We start from the raw sequence: 16,674 nt of genomic DNA on the forward strand, positions 1-16,674 counted from the left end.
AATGTTTACTGTTAATATTTATTATTTATTTCACTTTTGTTTACTATCTACTTCCCTTGCTTTGGCAATGTTAACACACGTTTCCCATGCCAATAAAGCCCTTAAATATAATTGAATTTAATTGAGAGAGCGAAGAGAGAGAGAGAGAGAGAGAGAGAGAGAGAGAGAGAGAGAGAGAGATTGGCCCTAGCTCATAGGAGATCCTGGGTTACAGTCATGTTCGGCCAGATAAAGGAGAAAGTGATTGTAAACCTAAAAAGCCCCTCTTAGCTTTCTCAAAAGAAAGTTTAGTTGGAGGATTATATTTAAGCCGGCTTTTGGATTCAACGCTTTTAACACATGAGCAGTGGTGGAAAAAGCTCTTCCAAAGTAAGACACACAATAGAAGCCCTCTCAGCCCAGGCTCACTATGATTTATAAAAAAAAACGAAAACAGTTTAAATTCAGAAATCACTTTCCAAGTGGATTTTAATCTTTAAATGGATTCTTAACAGAGAACTGCTGCTGCCACTGATATGGTATGTATATTTTCCTCTTTGGATCTTATTCATTTAACAATAACCAGATAAAATGATTTTTAAAAATATACGAAAAAAAAACATGTAAAATTGAGCAACTGTCATAATGTTAAAGAGATGAATAACTCAATTCCCTGGTGGATTTAACTGAACATATCAAGACATGCAGCATTTCTGAAAACACACAACATACAGTGCCTTGCAAAAGTACTCATCCCCCTTGGCATTTTTAAATTGATTTTTATTTGGATTTCATGTAATGGACATACAAAAAATAGTTAAAATTGGTGAAGTGAAATGAAAAAAATAACTTGTTTCAATAAATTCTAAAAAATAAATAACGGAAACATGGTCCGTGCATATTCACCCGCTTTGCTATGAAGCCCCTAAATAAGATCTGGTGCAACCAATTACCTTCAGAAGTCACATACTTAGTTAAATTTAGTCCACCTGTGTGCAATCTAAGTGTCACATGATCTGTCACATGATCTCAGTATATATACACCTGTTCTGAAAGGCCCCAGAATCTGCAACACCACTAAGCAAGGGGCACCACCAAGCAAGTGGCACCATGAAGACCAAGGAGCTCTCCAAACAGGTCAGGGACAAAGTTGTGGAGAAGTACAGATCAGGGTTGGGTTATAAAAAAATATCAGAAACTTTGAACATTCCACAGAGCACCATTAAATTCATTATTACAAAATGGAAAGCATATGACACCACAACAAACCTGCCAAGAGAAGGCCTCCCATCAAAACTCACGGACCAGGCAAGGAGGGCATTAATCAGAGAGGCAACAAAGAGACCAAAGATAACCCTGAAGCAGCTGCAAAGCTCCACAGCGGAGATTGGAGTATCTGTCCATAGGACCACAATAAGCCGTACACTCCACAGAGCTGGGCTTTACGGAAGAGTGGCCAGAAAAAAGCAATTTCTTAAAGAAAAAAGAATAAGCAAACACGTTTGGTGTTTGCCAAAAGGCATGTGGGAGACTCCCCAAACATATGGAAGAAGGTACTCTGGTCAGATGAGACTAAAATTTAGCTTTTTGGCCATCAAGGAATACGCTATGTCTGGCGCAAACCCAACACCTCTCATCACCCCGAGAACAACATCCCCGTGAAGCATAGTGGTGGCAGCATCATGCTGTGGGGATGTTTTTCATCGGCAGGGACTGGGAAACTGGTCAGAATTGAAGGAATGATGGATGGCGCTATATACAGGGAAATTCTTGAGGGAAACCTGTTTGTCTTCCAGAGATTTGAGACTGGGACGGAGGTTCACCTTCCAGCAGGACAATGACCCTAAGCATACTGCTAAAGCAACACTTGAGTGGTTTAAGGGGAAACATTTAAATGTCTTGGAATGGCATAGTCAAAGCCCAGACCTCAATCCAATTGAGACTCTGTGGTATGACTTAAAGATTACTGTACACCAGCGGAACCCATCCAACTTGAAGGAGCTGGAGCAGTTTTGCCTTGAAGAATGGGCAAAAATCCCAGTGGCTAGATGTGCCAAGCTTATAGAGACATACCCCAAGAGACTTGCAGCTGTAATTGCTACAAATGGTGGCCCTACAAAGTATTGACTTTGGGGGGGGGTGAATAGTTATGCACGTTTAAGTTTTCTGTTTAAAAAAAATCATATTTCTTGTTTGTTTCACCCCCAAACATATTTTGCATCCATCTTCAAAGTGGTAGGCATGTGTAAATCAAATGATACAAACCCCCCAAAAATCTATTTTAATTCCAGGTTGTAAGGCAACAAAATAGGAAAAATGCCAAGGGGGGTGAATACTTTCGCAAGCCACTGTATGTCATCTCACTTATCTGATTCCTGGATAATACACAAACTATTAGGAATTAGAATTTTGCATGTAGACATTCTTCACACCAGAAAGCATATTTTCACCATAAATAGATTTAGGCCTAGATTCAATCAGATCTGCCTTCTCCAGCTTATCATCAAGGCCGGGATTCAATCAGATCTGCCATCTCCAGCCTATCATCAAGGCTGGGATTCAATCAGATCTGCCTTCTCCAGCCTATCATCAAGGCTGGGATTCAATCAGATCTGCCTTCTCCAGCCTATCATCAAGGCTGGGATTCAATCAGATCTGCCTTCTCCAGCTTATCATCAAGGCCGGGATTCAATCAGATCTGCCATCTCCAGCCTATCATCAAGGCTGGGATTCAATCAGATCTGCCTTCCCCAGCCTATCATCAAGGCTGGGATTCAATCAGATCTGCCTTCTCCAGCCTATCATCAAGGCCGGAAAGCTACAGTCCCAGTCCCAGTCCCAGCTACAGTCCCAGGCCCAGTTCCAGCTACAGGTACAGTCCCAGCTACAGTCCCAGTCCCAGCTACAGTCCCAGTTCCAGCTACAGAACCAGCTACAGCTACAGTCCCAGTCCCAATTCCAGCTACAGTCCCAGCTACAGTCCCAGTCCCAGTCCCAGCTCCAGTCCCAGTTCCAGCTACAGTCCCAGTCCCAGTTCCAGCTACAGTCCCAGCTCCAGTCCCAGTCCCAGTCCAAGCTACAGTCCCAGTCCCAGTCCCAGCAACAGTCCCAGTCCCAGCTACAGTCCCAGCTACAGTTCCAGCTACAGTCCCAGTCCCAGCTACAGTTCCAGCTACAGTCCCAGTCCCAGCTACAGTTCCAGCTACAGTCCCAGCTCCAGTCCCAGTTCCAGCTACAGTCCCTCCTACAGTCCCAGCTACAGTCCCAGTCCCAGTTCCAGCTACAGTTCCAGCTACAGTCCCAGTCCCAGTCCCAGCTACAGTCCCAGTCCCAGCTACAGTCCCAGCTACAGTTCCAGCTACAGTCCCAGTCCCAGTCCCAGCAACAGTCCCAGTCCCAGCTACAGTTCCAGCTACAGTCCCAGTCCCAGCTACAGTTCCAGCTACAGTCCCAGTCCCAGCTACAGTTCCAGCTACAGTCCCAGTCCCAGTTCCAGCTACAGTCCCAGCTACAGTTCCAGCTACAGTCCCAGCTACAGTTCCAGCTACAGTCCCAGTCCCAGACCCAGCTACTGTCCCAATTCCAGCTACAGACCCAGCTACAGTCCCAGTCCCAGTCCCAGCTACAGTCCCAGCACCAGCTACATTCCCAGTTCCAGCTACAGTCCCAGCTACAGCTACAGTCCCAGTCCCAGTCCCAGCTACAGTCCCAGTTCCAGCTACAGTCCCAGTCCCAGTCCCAGTCCCAGCTACAGTCCCTTCTACAGTCCCAGCTACAGTCCCAGTTCCAGATACAGTCCCAGTCCCAGCTACAGTCCCAGCTACAGTTCCAGCTACAGTCCCAGCTACAGTCCCAGTTCCAGCTACAGTCCCAGTTCCAGCTACACTCCCATCTACAGTTCCAGCTACAGTCCCAGTCCCAGTCCCAGTCCCAGCTACAGTCCCAGTTCCAGCTACACTCCCAGTCCCAGTCCCAGCTACAGTCCCAGCTACAGTCCCAGCTACAGTCCCAGTCCCAGCTACAGTCCCAGCTACAGCTACAGGCCCAGCTACAGTCCCAGTCCCAGACCCAGCTACAGTCCCAGCTACATTTCCAGCTACAGTCCCAGTTCCAGCTACAGTCCCAGCTACAGTCCTAGTCCCAGCTACAGTCCCAGTCCCAGTTACAGCTAATGTCCCAGCTACAGTCCCAGCTACAGTCCCAGTCCCAGCTACAGTCCCAGACCCAGCTACAGTCCCAGTCCCAGTGCCAGCTACAGTGCCAGTTCCAGTTCCAGCTACAGTCCCAGTTCCAGCTACAGTTCCAGCTACAGTCCCAGTTCCAGCTACAGTCCCAGTTCCAGTTCCAGCTACAGTCCCAGTTCCAGCTACAGTCCCAGTTCCAGCTAAAGTCCCAGCTACAGTTCCAGCTACAGTCCCAGTCCCAGTTACTGCTACAGTCCCAGCTACAGTCCCAGCTACAGTCCCAGTTCCAGCTACAGTCCCAGTTCCAGCTACAGTCCCAGTCCCAGTGCCAGCTACAGTTCCAGCTACAGTTCCAGCTACATTTCCAGCTACAGTCCCAGTTCCAGCTACAGTCCCAGTCACAGTCCCAGTCCCAGTCCCAGTTACAGCTAATGTCCCAGCTACAGTCCCAGCTACAGTCCCAGTCCCAGCTACAGTCCCAGACCCAGCTACAGTCCCAGTCCCAGTGCCAGCTACAGTTCCAGCTACAGTCCCAGCTACAGTCCCAGTTCCAGCTACAGTTCCAGCTACAGTCCCAGTTACTGCTACGGTCCCAGCTACAGTCCCAGCTACAGTCCCAGTTCCAGCTACAGTCCCAGTTCCAGCTACAGTCCCAGTCCCAGTGCCAGCTACAGTTCCAGCTACAGTTCCAGCTACATTTCCAGCTACAGTCCCAGTTCCAGCTACAGTCCCAGTCACAGTCCCAGTCCCAGTCCCAGTTACAGCTAATGTCCCAGCTACTGTCCCAGTTCCAGCTACAGTCCCAGCTACAGTTCCAGCTACAGTCCCAGTTCCAGCTACAGTCCCAGTTCCAGCTATTGTCCCAGTTCCAGCTACAGTCCCAGCTACAGTTCCAGCTACAGTCCCAGTCCCAGCTACAGTTCCAGCTACAGTCCCAGTTCCAGCTACAGTCCCAGTCCCAGTTACTGCTACAGTCCCAGCTACAGTTCCAGCTACAGTCCCAGCTACAGTCCCAGTTCCAGCTACAGTCCCAGTTCCAGCTACAGTCCCAGTCCCAGTGCCAGCTACAGTCCCAGCTACAGTCCCAGTGCCAGTTCCAGTTCCAGCTACAGTTCCAGCTACAGTCCCAGTTCCAGCTAAAGTCCCAGCTACAGTTCCAGCTACAGTCTCAGTCCCAGTTACTGCTACAGTCCCAGCTACAGTCCCAGCTACAGTCCCAGTTCCAGCTACAGTTCCAGCTACAGTCCCAGTCCCAGCTACAGTTCCAGCTACAGTCCCAGTTCCAGCTACAGTTCCAGCTACAGTCCCAGTCCCAGCTACAGTTCCAGCTACAGTCCCAGCTACAGTCCCAGTTCCAGCTACAGTCCCAGCTCCAGTCCCAGTTCCAGCTACAGTCCCAGCTACAGCTACAGTTCCAGCTACAATCCCAGTCCCAGCTACAGTCCCAGTTCCAGCTACAGTTCCAGCTACTGTCCCAGTTCCAGCTACAGTCCCAGTTCCAGCTACAGTCCCAGCTACAGTCCCAGTTCCAGCTACAGTCCCAGCTACAATCCCAGTCCCAGCTACAGTCCCAGTTCCAGCTACAGTCCCAGCTACTGTCCCAGTTCCAGCTACAGTCCCAGTCCCAGTTCCAGCTACAGTCCCAGCTACTGTCCCAGTTCCAGCTACAGTCCCAGCTACAGTCCCAGTTCCAGCTACAGTCCCAGTTCCAGCTACAGTCCCAGCTACAGTCCCAGTTCCAGCTACAGTCCCAGCTACAGCTACAGTCCCAGCTACAGTCCCAGTCCCAGTTCCAGCTACAGTCCCAGCTACTGTCCCAGTTCCAGCTACAGTCCCAGTCCCAGCTACAGTCCCAGTTCCAGCTACAGTCCCAGTCCCAGCTACAGTCCCAGTTCCAGCTACAGTCCCAGCTACTGTCCCAGTTCCAGCTACAGTCCCAGCTACAGTCCCAGTTCCAGCTACAGTCCCAGTTCCAGCTACAGTCCCAGCTACAGTCCCAGTTCCAGCTACAGTCCCAGCTACAGCTACAGTCCCAGCTACAGTCCCAGTCCCAGTTCCAGCTACAGTCCCAGCTACTGTCCCAGTTCCAGCTACAGTCCCAGCTACAGTCCCAGTTCCAGCTACAGTCCCAGTTCCAGCTACAGTCCCAGCTACTGTCCCAGTCCCAGCTACAGTCCCAGTCCCAGTTCCAGCTACAGTCCCAGCTATAGGGGGCCTTTTAGGCAGAGAAAAATGGAAACGTATATATTTTATTTATTTATTTTTTACTGCAACCGCCAACCACAGGATGGCCGCTCTCAATGCCATGTTATTGATAGCCTGTTGCTTTCTGCTGCCGCTCAACAAATCATCAGATGGGGGGAGGAGAGGAGGTAGGGGGCCCACATGGGTAACTGAGGGCCCCTGCCTTGGTTGGGTAACAGATTCAGGGCCATCCCTAGCCTTTTGGGGGCCCTAAGCAAGATTTGGATTCGGGGCCCACCCACCTCCCGGGCAAAACACTGAGAAAGTAAACTCCCTGCTTCATTTTGCCATGACTTATGTTAATGAGATCTGAGTGGGAGGGACTAACATTTTGCCATGACTTATGCCATGTTAATGAGATCTGAGTGGGAGGGACTAACAATCAATCAACAATTTCAAAATGTCATATATATATGATCAGGTAAAACAATTTGGCTAATCTATGTTTCCATACTTCCAAGTCATATTCTTGAAGATCACAGGGTATTAAATTACTTGGAATGACTGGAAATGACTGGAATTCAAAGATATAACCTAATCGTATTATTATTATCTGTAGTAGAAAGCAATGGGTTAGAAGAAGCCTACAAAACCAACCCATCAAGTAAAATGCAACATCCATTTATGGCCATCTATGTAATCTCTAACAGTGATTTATTCTGCAATAGACGTCGTTCAGTTGGTAATATTCATTTTAGTCTTCTTCTAATAACAATTAAAGGGAAAGTAATCTAAAAGCAACTGAAAGTAATCAGATTACATTAGGATCAGGAGTGTGTTACATCATCAGGAGTGTGTTACATCATCAGGAGTATGTTACATCATCAGGAGTGTGTAACATCATCAGGAGTATGTTACATCATCAGGAGTGTGTTACATCATCAGGAGTATGTTACATCATCAGGAGTATGTTACATCATCAGGAGTGTGTTACATCATCAGGAGTATGTTACATCATCAGCAGTGTGTTACATCACCAGGAGTATGTTACATCATCAGGAGTATGTTACATCATCAGGAGTATGTTACATCATCAGGAGTATGTTACATCATCAGGAGTGTGTTACATCATCAGGAGTATGTTACATCATCAGGAGTGTGTTACATCATCAGGAGTATGTTACATCATCAGGAGTGTGTTACATCATCAGGAGTAAGTTACATCATCAGGAGTGTGTTACATCATCAGGAGTAAGTTACATCATCAGGAGTGTGTTACATCACCAGGAGTATGTTACATCATCAGGAGTATGTTACATCATCAGGAGTGTGTTACATCATCAGGAGTAAGTTACATCATCAGGAGTGTGTTACATCATCAGGAGTATGTTACATCATCAGGAGTGTGTTACATCATCAGGAGTATGTTACATCATCAGGAGTATGTTACATCATCAGGAGTATGTTACATCATCAGGAGTGTGTTACATCATCAGGAGTGTGTTACATCATCAGGAGTATGTTACATCATCAGGAGTATGTTACATCATCAGGAGTGTGTTACATCATCAGGAGTATGTTACATCATCAGGAGTATGTTACATCATCAGGAGTATGTTACATCATCAGGAGTGTGTTACATCATCAGGAGTATGTTACATCATCAGGAGTGTGTTACATCTGGTCTGCACATGCTCTGAGGACTCGACTTGGAATGCCGTCTGGGCCGGCAGCCTTGCGAGGGTAACACGCTTAAATGACTTACTCACATCGGTCACAGAGAACGAGAGCAAACAGTCCCGTGAGCAGAGGGGGCCCGCGTCGGCTCTTTGTAAATGCCAAGACAGTGTCTCCAGCAGGCTTGTTGTACAGCAGCTCAGCATACACCTCCCCAATGGCAGCAGTCGACACCACAGTGTTTCACGAAGGCCCTTAACCTGGACCTTCGGAAAGGACAGGAAGATAGACAGGTACCACTGCAGCGCTCCACTGTTGGCTGTAGAAAACATAACATTACATTAGAAAAACACCACTTGACACTGTAGTGAAGTTAGCTGTCTAGTCGGTTTAAATATAGTCAAGTTAGTTAAATAAAATGATAGAAATAGCACCAATACATTAGTGTTAATCTTACAAGCATTTGTAAGTGCATTTATAAATGATTAATAACTAGAGTTAAATATTACTATTTGGCAAGCGCTGACCAGCTATAGCACTATTTTGACCAATGTGTTATAACAGTTGTCTAATTATTTATAATCTATTTACAAATGCTTAAATAAAGATTAATAGCATAATTATAAGTCCTTTATAGAATGGAAACTTGGAATTTACATGAAATATTGTTGCATTCCGTGTAGCGCGGGTGAAACAGACTGACGTTCATACACTGTTGAAGGTGTTACAATCAATGACCTTTCCTGCTGCTGGATCAGCCGAGCTATGCATGGGAGTAATGGGGGATAGGTTCAGTAATGGGGGATAGGTACAGTAATGGGGGATAGGTACAGTAATGGGGGATAGGTACAGTAATGGGGGATAGGTACAGTAATGGGGATAGGTTCAGTAATGGGGATAGGTACAGTAATGGGGATAGGTACAGTAATGGGGATAGCTACAGTAATGGGGGATAGGTACACAATAGGGGGATAGGTACAGTAATGGGAGATAGGGGTCCAGTAATGGGGATAGGGATTCAGTAATGGGGGATAGGTACAGTAATGGGGATAGGTACAGTAATGGGATAGGTACAGTAATGGGGATAGGTCAGTAATGGGGATAGGCTTCAGTAATGGGGATAGGTTCAGTAATGGGGATAGGTTCAGTAATGGGGATAGGTTCAGTAATGGGGATAGCTACAGTAATGGGGATAGGTTCAGTAATTGGGGATAGGTACAGTAATAGAGATAGGTTCAGTAATGGGATAAACAGTAATGAGGTACAGCAATGGGGATAAGTACAATATGGGGATAGGTTCAGTAATAGGGGGATAGGTACAGTAATGGGGGATAGCTACAGTAATGGGGATAGGTTCAGTAATGGGGATAGGTTCAGTAATAGGGGATAGCTACAGTAATGGGGGATAGGTTCAGTAATGGGGGATAGGTACAGTAATGGGGGATAGCTACAGTAATGGGGGATAGGTTCAGTAATGGGGGATAGGTTCAGTAATGGGGGATAGGTTCAGTAATTGGGGATAGGTTCAGTAATGGGGATAGGTTCAGTAATGGGGATAGCTACAGTAATGGGGATAGGTTCAGTAATGGGGATAGGTACAGTAATGGGATAGGTACAGTAATGGGGGATAGCTACAGTAATGGGGGATAGGTTCAGTAATGGGGGATAGGTTCAGTAATGGGGGATAGGTACAGTAATGGGGGATAGCTACAGTAATGGGGGATAGGTTCAGTAATGGGGGATAGGTTCAGTAATGGGGGATAGCTACAGTAATGGGGGATAGGTTCAGTAATGGGGGATAGCTACAGTAATGGGGGATAGGTACAGTAATGGGGGACAGGTTCAGTAATGGGGGATAGCTACAGTAATGGGGGATAGGTTCAGTAATGGGGGATAGCTACAGTAATGGGGATAGGTACAGTAATGGGGGATAGGTACAGTAGCTATGCATGGGAGTAATGGGGGATAGGTTCAGTAATGGGGGATAGCTACAGTAATGGGGGATATGTACAGTAATGGGGGATAGGTACAGTAGCTATGCATGGGAGTAATGGGGGATAGGTACAGTAATGGGGATAGGTACAGTAATGGGGATAGGTTCAGTAATGGGGGATAGGTACAGTAATGGGGGATAGGTTCAGTAATGGGGGATAGGTACAGTAATGGGGGATAGGTTCAGTAATGGGGGATAGGTACAGTAATGGGGGATAGGGTACAGTAGCTATGCATGGGAGTAATGGAGATAGGATTCAGTAATGGGGATAGAGTACAGTAATGGGAGATAGGTACAGTAATGGGGATAGCTACAGTAATGGGGATAGAAGTACAGTAATGGGGATAGGTTCAGTAATGGGGGATAGGTACAGTAATGGGGGATAGGTACAGTAATGGGGGATAGGTACAGTAATGGGGGATAGGTTCAGTAATGGGGGATAGGTTCAGTAATGGGGGATAGGTACAGTAATGGGGGATAGGTTCAGTAATGGGGGATAGGTTCAGTAATGGGGGATAGGTACAGTAATGAGGGATAGCTACAGTAATGGGGGATAGGTACAGTAATGGAGGATAGGTACAGTAATGGGGGATAGGTTCAGTAATGGGGGATAGGTACAGTAATGGGGGATAGGTACAGTAATGGGGGATAGGTTCAGTAATGGGGATAGGTACAGTAATGGGGGATAGGTACAGTAATGGGGGATAGGTAACGTAATGGGGGATAGGTACAGTAATGGGGGATAGGTAACGTAATGGGGGATAGGTACAGTAGCTATGCATGGGAGTAATGGGGGATAAGTACAGTAATGGGGGATAGGTACAGTAATGGGGGATAGCTACAGTAATGGGGGATAGGTACAGTAATGGGGGATAGGTACAGTAGCTATGCATGGGAGTAATGGGGGATAGGTTCAGTAATGGGGGATAGGTACAGTAATGGGGGATAGCTACAGTAATGGGGGATAGCTACAGTAATGGGGATAGGTACAGTAATGGGAGATAGGTACAGTAATGGGGGATAGGTACAGTAGCTATGCATGGGAGTAATGGGGGATAGGTACAGTAATAGGGATAGAGTACAGTAATGGGGGATATATACAGTAATGGGGGATAGGTACAGTAATGGGGATAGGTACAGTAGCTATGCATGGGAGTAATGGGGGATAGGTACAGTAAAGGGGGATAGGTTCAGTAATGGGGGATAGGTTCAGTAATGGGGGATAGGTACAGTAATGGGGGATAGGTACAGTAATGGGGGATAGGTACAGTAATGGGGGATAGGTACAGTAATGGGGATAGGTACAGTAGCTATGCATGGGAGTAATGGGGATAGGTTCAGTAATGGGGATAGGTACAGTAATGGGTAGGTTCATAGAGTACAGTAATGGGGGGATAGGTTCAGTAATGGGGATAGGTTCAGTAATGGGGATAGGTTCAGTAATGGGGATAGGTTCAGTAATGGGGATAGGTTCAGTAATGGGGATAGGTACAGTAATGAGGGATAGCTACAGTAATGGGGGATAGGTACAGTAATGGAGGATAGGTACAGTAATGGGGGATAGGTTCAGTAATGGGGGATAGGTACAGTAATGGGGATAGGTACAGTAATGGGGGATAGGTTCAGTAATGGGGGATAGGTACAGTAATGGGGGATAGGTACAGTAATGGGGGATAGGTAACGTAATGGGGGATAGGTACAGTAATGGGGGATAGGTAACGTAATGGGGGATAGGTACAGTAGCTATGCATGGGAGTAATGGGGATAAGTACAGTAATGAGGGGATAGGTACAGTAATGGGGGATAGGTTCAGTAATGTAGATACAGGGGATAGGTACAGTAATGGGGGATAGGTAACGTAATGGGGGATAGGTACAGTAATGGGGGATAGGTAACGTAATGGGGGATAGGTACAGTAGCTATGCATGGGAGTAATGGGGGATAAGTACAGTAATGGGGGATAGGTACAGTAATGGGGGATAGCTACAGTAATGGGGGATAGGTACAGTAATGGGGGATAGGTACAGTAGCTATGCATGGGAGTAATGGGGGATAGGTTCAGTAATGGGGGATAGGTACAGTAATGGGGGATAGCTACAGTAATGGGGGATAGCTACAGTAATGGGGGATAGGTACAGTAATGGAGGATAGGTACAGTAATGGGGGATAGGTACAGTAGCTATGCATGGGAGTAATGGGGGATAGGTACAGTAATGGGGGATAGGTACAGTAATGGGGGATATATACAGTAATGGGGGATAGGTACAGTAATGGGGGATAGGTACAGTAGCTATGCATGGGAGTAATGGGGGATAGGTACAGTAAAGGGGGATAGGTTCAGTAATGGGGGATAGGTTCAGTAATTGGGGATAGGTACAGTAATGGGGGATAGGTACAGTAATGGGGGATAGGTACAGTAATGGGAGATAGCTACAGTAATGGGGATAGGTACAGTAATGGGGGATAGGTACAGTAGCTATGCATGGGAGTAATGGGGGATAGGTTCAGTAATGGGGATAGGTACAGTAATGGGGATAGGTTCAGTAATGGGGATAAGGTACAGTAATGGGGATAGGTTCAGTAATGGGGATAGGTACAGTAATGGGGATAGGTTCAGTAATGGGGATAGGTTCAGTAATGGGGATAGGTTCAGTAATGGGTGATAGGTTCAGTAATGGGGGATAGGTTTAGTAATGGGGATAGGTTCAGTAATGGGGGATAGGTACAGTAATGGGGGATAGGTACAGTAATGGGGGATAGCTACAGTAATGGGGGATAGGTACAGTAATGGGGGATAGGTACAGTAGCTATGCATGGGAGTAATGGGGGATAGGTTCAGTAATGGGGATAGGTACAGTAATGGGGATAGGTTCAGTAATGGGGATAGGTTCAGTAATGGGGATAGGTAACGTAATGGGGGATAGGTACAGTAGCTATGCATGGGGAGTAATGGGGATAAGTACAGTAATGGGGGATAGGTACAGTAATGGGGGATAGCTACAGTAATGGGGATAGGTACAGTAATGTGGGGGATAGGTACAGTAGCTATGCATGGGAGTAATGGGGGATAGGTCCAGTAATGGAGATAGGTACAGTAATGGGATAGCTACAGTAATGGGGGATAGCTACAGTAATGGGATAGGTACAGTAATGAGGAGATAGGTACAGTAATGGGAGATAGGTACAGTAGCTATGCATGGGAGTAATGGGGATAGGTACAGTAATGGGGGATAGGTACAGTAATGGGGGATATATACAGTAATGGGGGATAGGTACAGTAATGGGGGATAGGTACAGTAGCTATGCATGGGAGTAGGATAGTACAGTACAGTAAAGGATAGGTTCAGTAATGGGATAGGTTCAGTAATGGGGGATAGAGTACAGTAAGGGGATAGAGTACAGTAATGGGGGATAGGTACAGTAATGGGGGATAGGTACAGTAATGGGGATAGGTTCAGTAATGGGGGATAGGTACATTAGCTATGCATGGGAGTAATGAGGATAGGTGCAGTAATGGGGATAGGTACAGTAATGGGGATAGGTTCAGTAATGGGGGATAGGTACAGTAATGGGGGATAGGTTCAGTAATGGGGGATAGGTACAGTAATGGGGGATAGGTTCAGTAATGGGGGATAGGTTCAGTAATGGGGGATAGGTTCAGTAATGGGGGATAGGTTCAGTAATGGGGGATAGGTTCAGTAATGGGGATAGGTTCAGTAATGGGGGATAGGTACAGTAATGGGGGATAGGTACAGTAATGGGGATAGGTACAGTAATGGGGATAGGTACAGTAATGGGGGATAGGTACAGTAGCTATGCATGGGAGTAATGGGGGATAGGTTCAGTAATGGGGATAGGTACAGTAATGGGGGATAGGTTCAGTAATGGGGATAGGTACAGTAATGGGGATAGGTTCAGTAATGGGGATAGGTTCAGTAATGGGGGATAGGTTCAGTAATGGGGATAGGTTCAGTAATGGGGATAGGTTCAGTAATGGGGATAGGTACAGTAATGAGGATAGCTACAGTAATGGGGGATAGGTACAGAATGGAGGATAGGTACAGTAATGAGGGGATAGAGTTCAGTAATGGGGATAGGTACAGTAATGGGGATAGAGTACAGTAATGGGGATAGGTTCAGTAATGGGGATAGGTACAGTAATGGGGGATAGGTACAGTAATGGGGATAGGTAACGAATGGGGATAGAGTACAGTAATGGGGATAGGTAACATAATGGGGGATAGGTACAGTAGCTATGCATGGGAGTAATGGGGGATAAGTACAGTAATGGGGGATAGGTACAGTAATGGGGGATAGGTTCAGTAATGGGGGATAGGTACAGTAATGGGGATAGAGTACAGTAATGGGGATAGGTAACGTAATGGGGGATAGGTACAGTAATGGGGGATAGGTAACGTAATGGGGGATAGGTACAGTAGCTATGCATGGGAGTAATGGGGGATAAGTACAGTAATGGGGGATAGGTACAGTAATGGGGGATAGCTACAGTAATGGGGGATAGGTACAGTAATGGGGATAGGTACAATAGCTATGCATGGGAGTAATGGGGATAGGTTCAGTAATGGGGATAGGTACAGTAATGGGGATAGCTACAGTAATGGGAGATAGCTACAGTAATGGGGATAGGTACAGTAATGGAGGATAGGTACAGAAATGGGGGATAGGTACAGTAGCTATGCATAGGGAGTAATGGGGATAGGTACAGTAATGGGGGATAGGTACAGTAATGGGGAGATAGGTACAGTAGCTATGCATGGGAGTAATGGGGATAGGTACAGTAAAGGGGATAGGTTCAGTAATGGGAGACAGGTTCAGTAATGGGGATAGAGTACAGTAATGGGATAGGTACAGTAATGGGGATAGAGTACAGTAATGGAGATAGGTACAGTAATGGGGGATAGGTACAGTAATGGGGGATAGGTACAGTAGCTATGCATGGGAGTAATGGGGGATAGGTTCAGTAATGGGGATAGGTACAGTAATGGGGGATAGGTTCAGTAATGGGGGATAGGTACAGTAATGGGGGATAGGTTCAGTAATGGGGGATAGGTACAGTAATGGGGGATAGGTTCAGTAATGGGGATAGGTTCAGTAATGGGGGATAGGTTCAGTAATGGGTGATAGGTTCAGTAATGGGGATAGGTTCAGTAATGGGGATAGGTTCAGTAATGGGGATAGGTTCAGTAATGGGGGATAGGTTCAGTAATGGGGGATAGGTACAGTAATGGAGGATAGGTACAGTAATGGGGGATAGGTTCAGTAATGGAGGATAGGTACAGTAATGGGGGATAGGTTCAATAATGGGGATAGGTTCAGTAATGGGGGATAGGTACAGTAATGGGGGATAGGTTCAGTAATGGGGGATAGGTACAGTAATGGGGGATAGGTACAGTAGCTATGCATGGGAGTAATGGGGATAGGTTCAGTAATGGGGGATAGGTTCAGTAATGGGGGATAGGTTCAGTAATGGGGATAGGTTTAGTAATGGGGATAGGTTCAGTAATGGGGATAGGTACAGTAATGGGGATAGAGTACAGCAATGGGGATAGCTACAGTAATGGGGGATAGGTACAGTAATGGGGGATAGGTACAGTAGCTATGCATGGGAGTAATAGGGATAGGTTCAGTAATGGGATAGGTACAGTAATGGGGATAGGTTCAGTAATAGGGGGATAGGTTCAGTAATGGGAGATAGGTAACGTAATGGGGGATAGGTACAGTAGCTATGCATGGGAGTAATGGGGATAAGTACAGTAATGGGGATAGGTACAGTAATGGGGGATAGGTACAGTAGCTATGCATGGGAGTAATGGGGATAGGTTCAGTAATGGATAGAGTACAGTAATGGGGATAGCTACAGTAATGGGGATAGCTACAGTAATGAGATAGGTACAGTAATGGAGGATAGGTACAGTAATGGAGATAGGCTACAGTAGCTATGCATGGGAGTAATGGGGATAGGAGTACAGTAATGGGGATAGGAGTACAGTAATGGGGATATATACAGTAATGGGGGATAGGTACAGTAATGGGGATAGAGTACAGTAGCTATGCATGGAGTAATGGGGATAGGGTACAGTAAAGGGGGATAGGTTCAGTAATGGGGGATAGGTTCAGTAATGGGGGATAGGTACAGTAATGGGGGATAGGTACAGTAATGGGGGATAGGTACAGTAATGGGGGATAGGTACAGTAATGGGGGATAGGTACAGTAATGGGGGATAGGTACAGTAGCTATGCATGGGAGTAATGGGGGATAGGTTCAGTAATAGGGATAGGTACAGTAATGGGGGATAGGTTCAGTAATGGGGGATAGGTACAGTAATGGGGGATAGGTTCAGTAATGGGGGATAGGTTCAGTAATGGGTGATAGGATCAGTAATGGGGGATAGGTTCAGTAATGGGGGATAGGTTCAGTAATGGGGGATAGGTTCAGTAATGGGGGATAGGTTCAGTAATGGGGGATAGGTACAGTAATGGAGGATAGGTACAGTAATGGGGGATAGGTTCAGTAATGGAGGATAGGTACAGTAATGGGGGATAGGTTGAATAATGGGGATAGGTTCAGTAATGGGGATAGAGTACAGTAATGGGGATAGGTACAGTAATGGGGGATAGGTACAGTAATGGGGGATA

At 46.4% G+C, this 16,674-nt stretch overlaps 1 pseudogene; it reads left to right on the forward strand.

Annotated features, from left to right (window-relative positions):
* The first annotated feature begins 216 nt into the window (after positions 1-216).
* LOC123492620 lies at positions 217-6,668 on the forward strand (annotated as a pseudogene).
* Positions 6,669-16,674: the final 10,006 nt, after the last annotated feature.

Source organism: Coregonus clupeaformis, chromosome 15, assembly GCF_020615455.1.
Source record: "Coregonus clupeaformis isolate EN_2021a chromosome 15, ASM2061545v1, whole genome shotgun sequence".
Classification (NCBI taxonomy): Eukaryota; Metazoa; Chordata; class Actinopteri; order Salmoniformes; family Salmonidae; genus Coregonus; species Coregonus clupeaformis.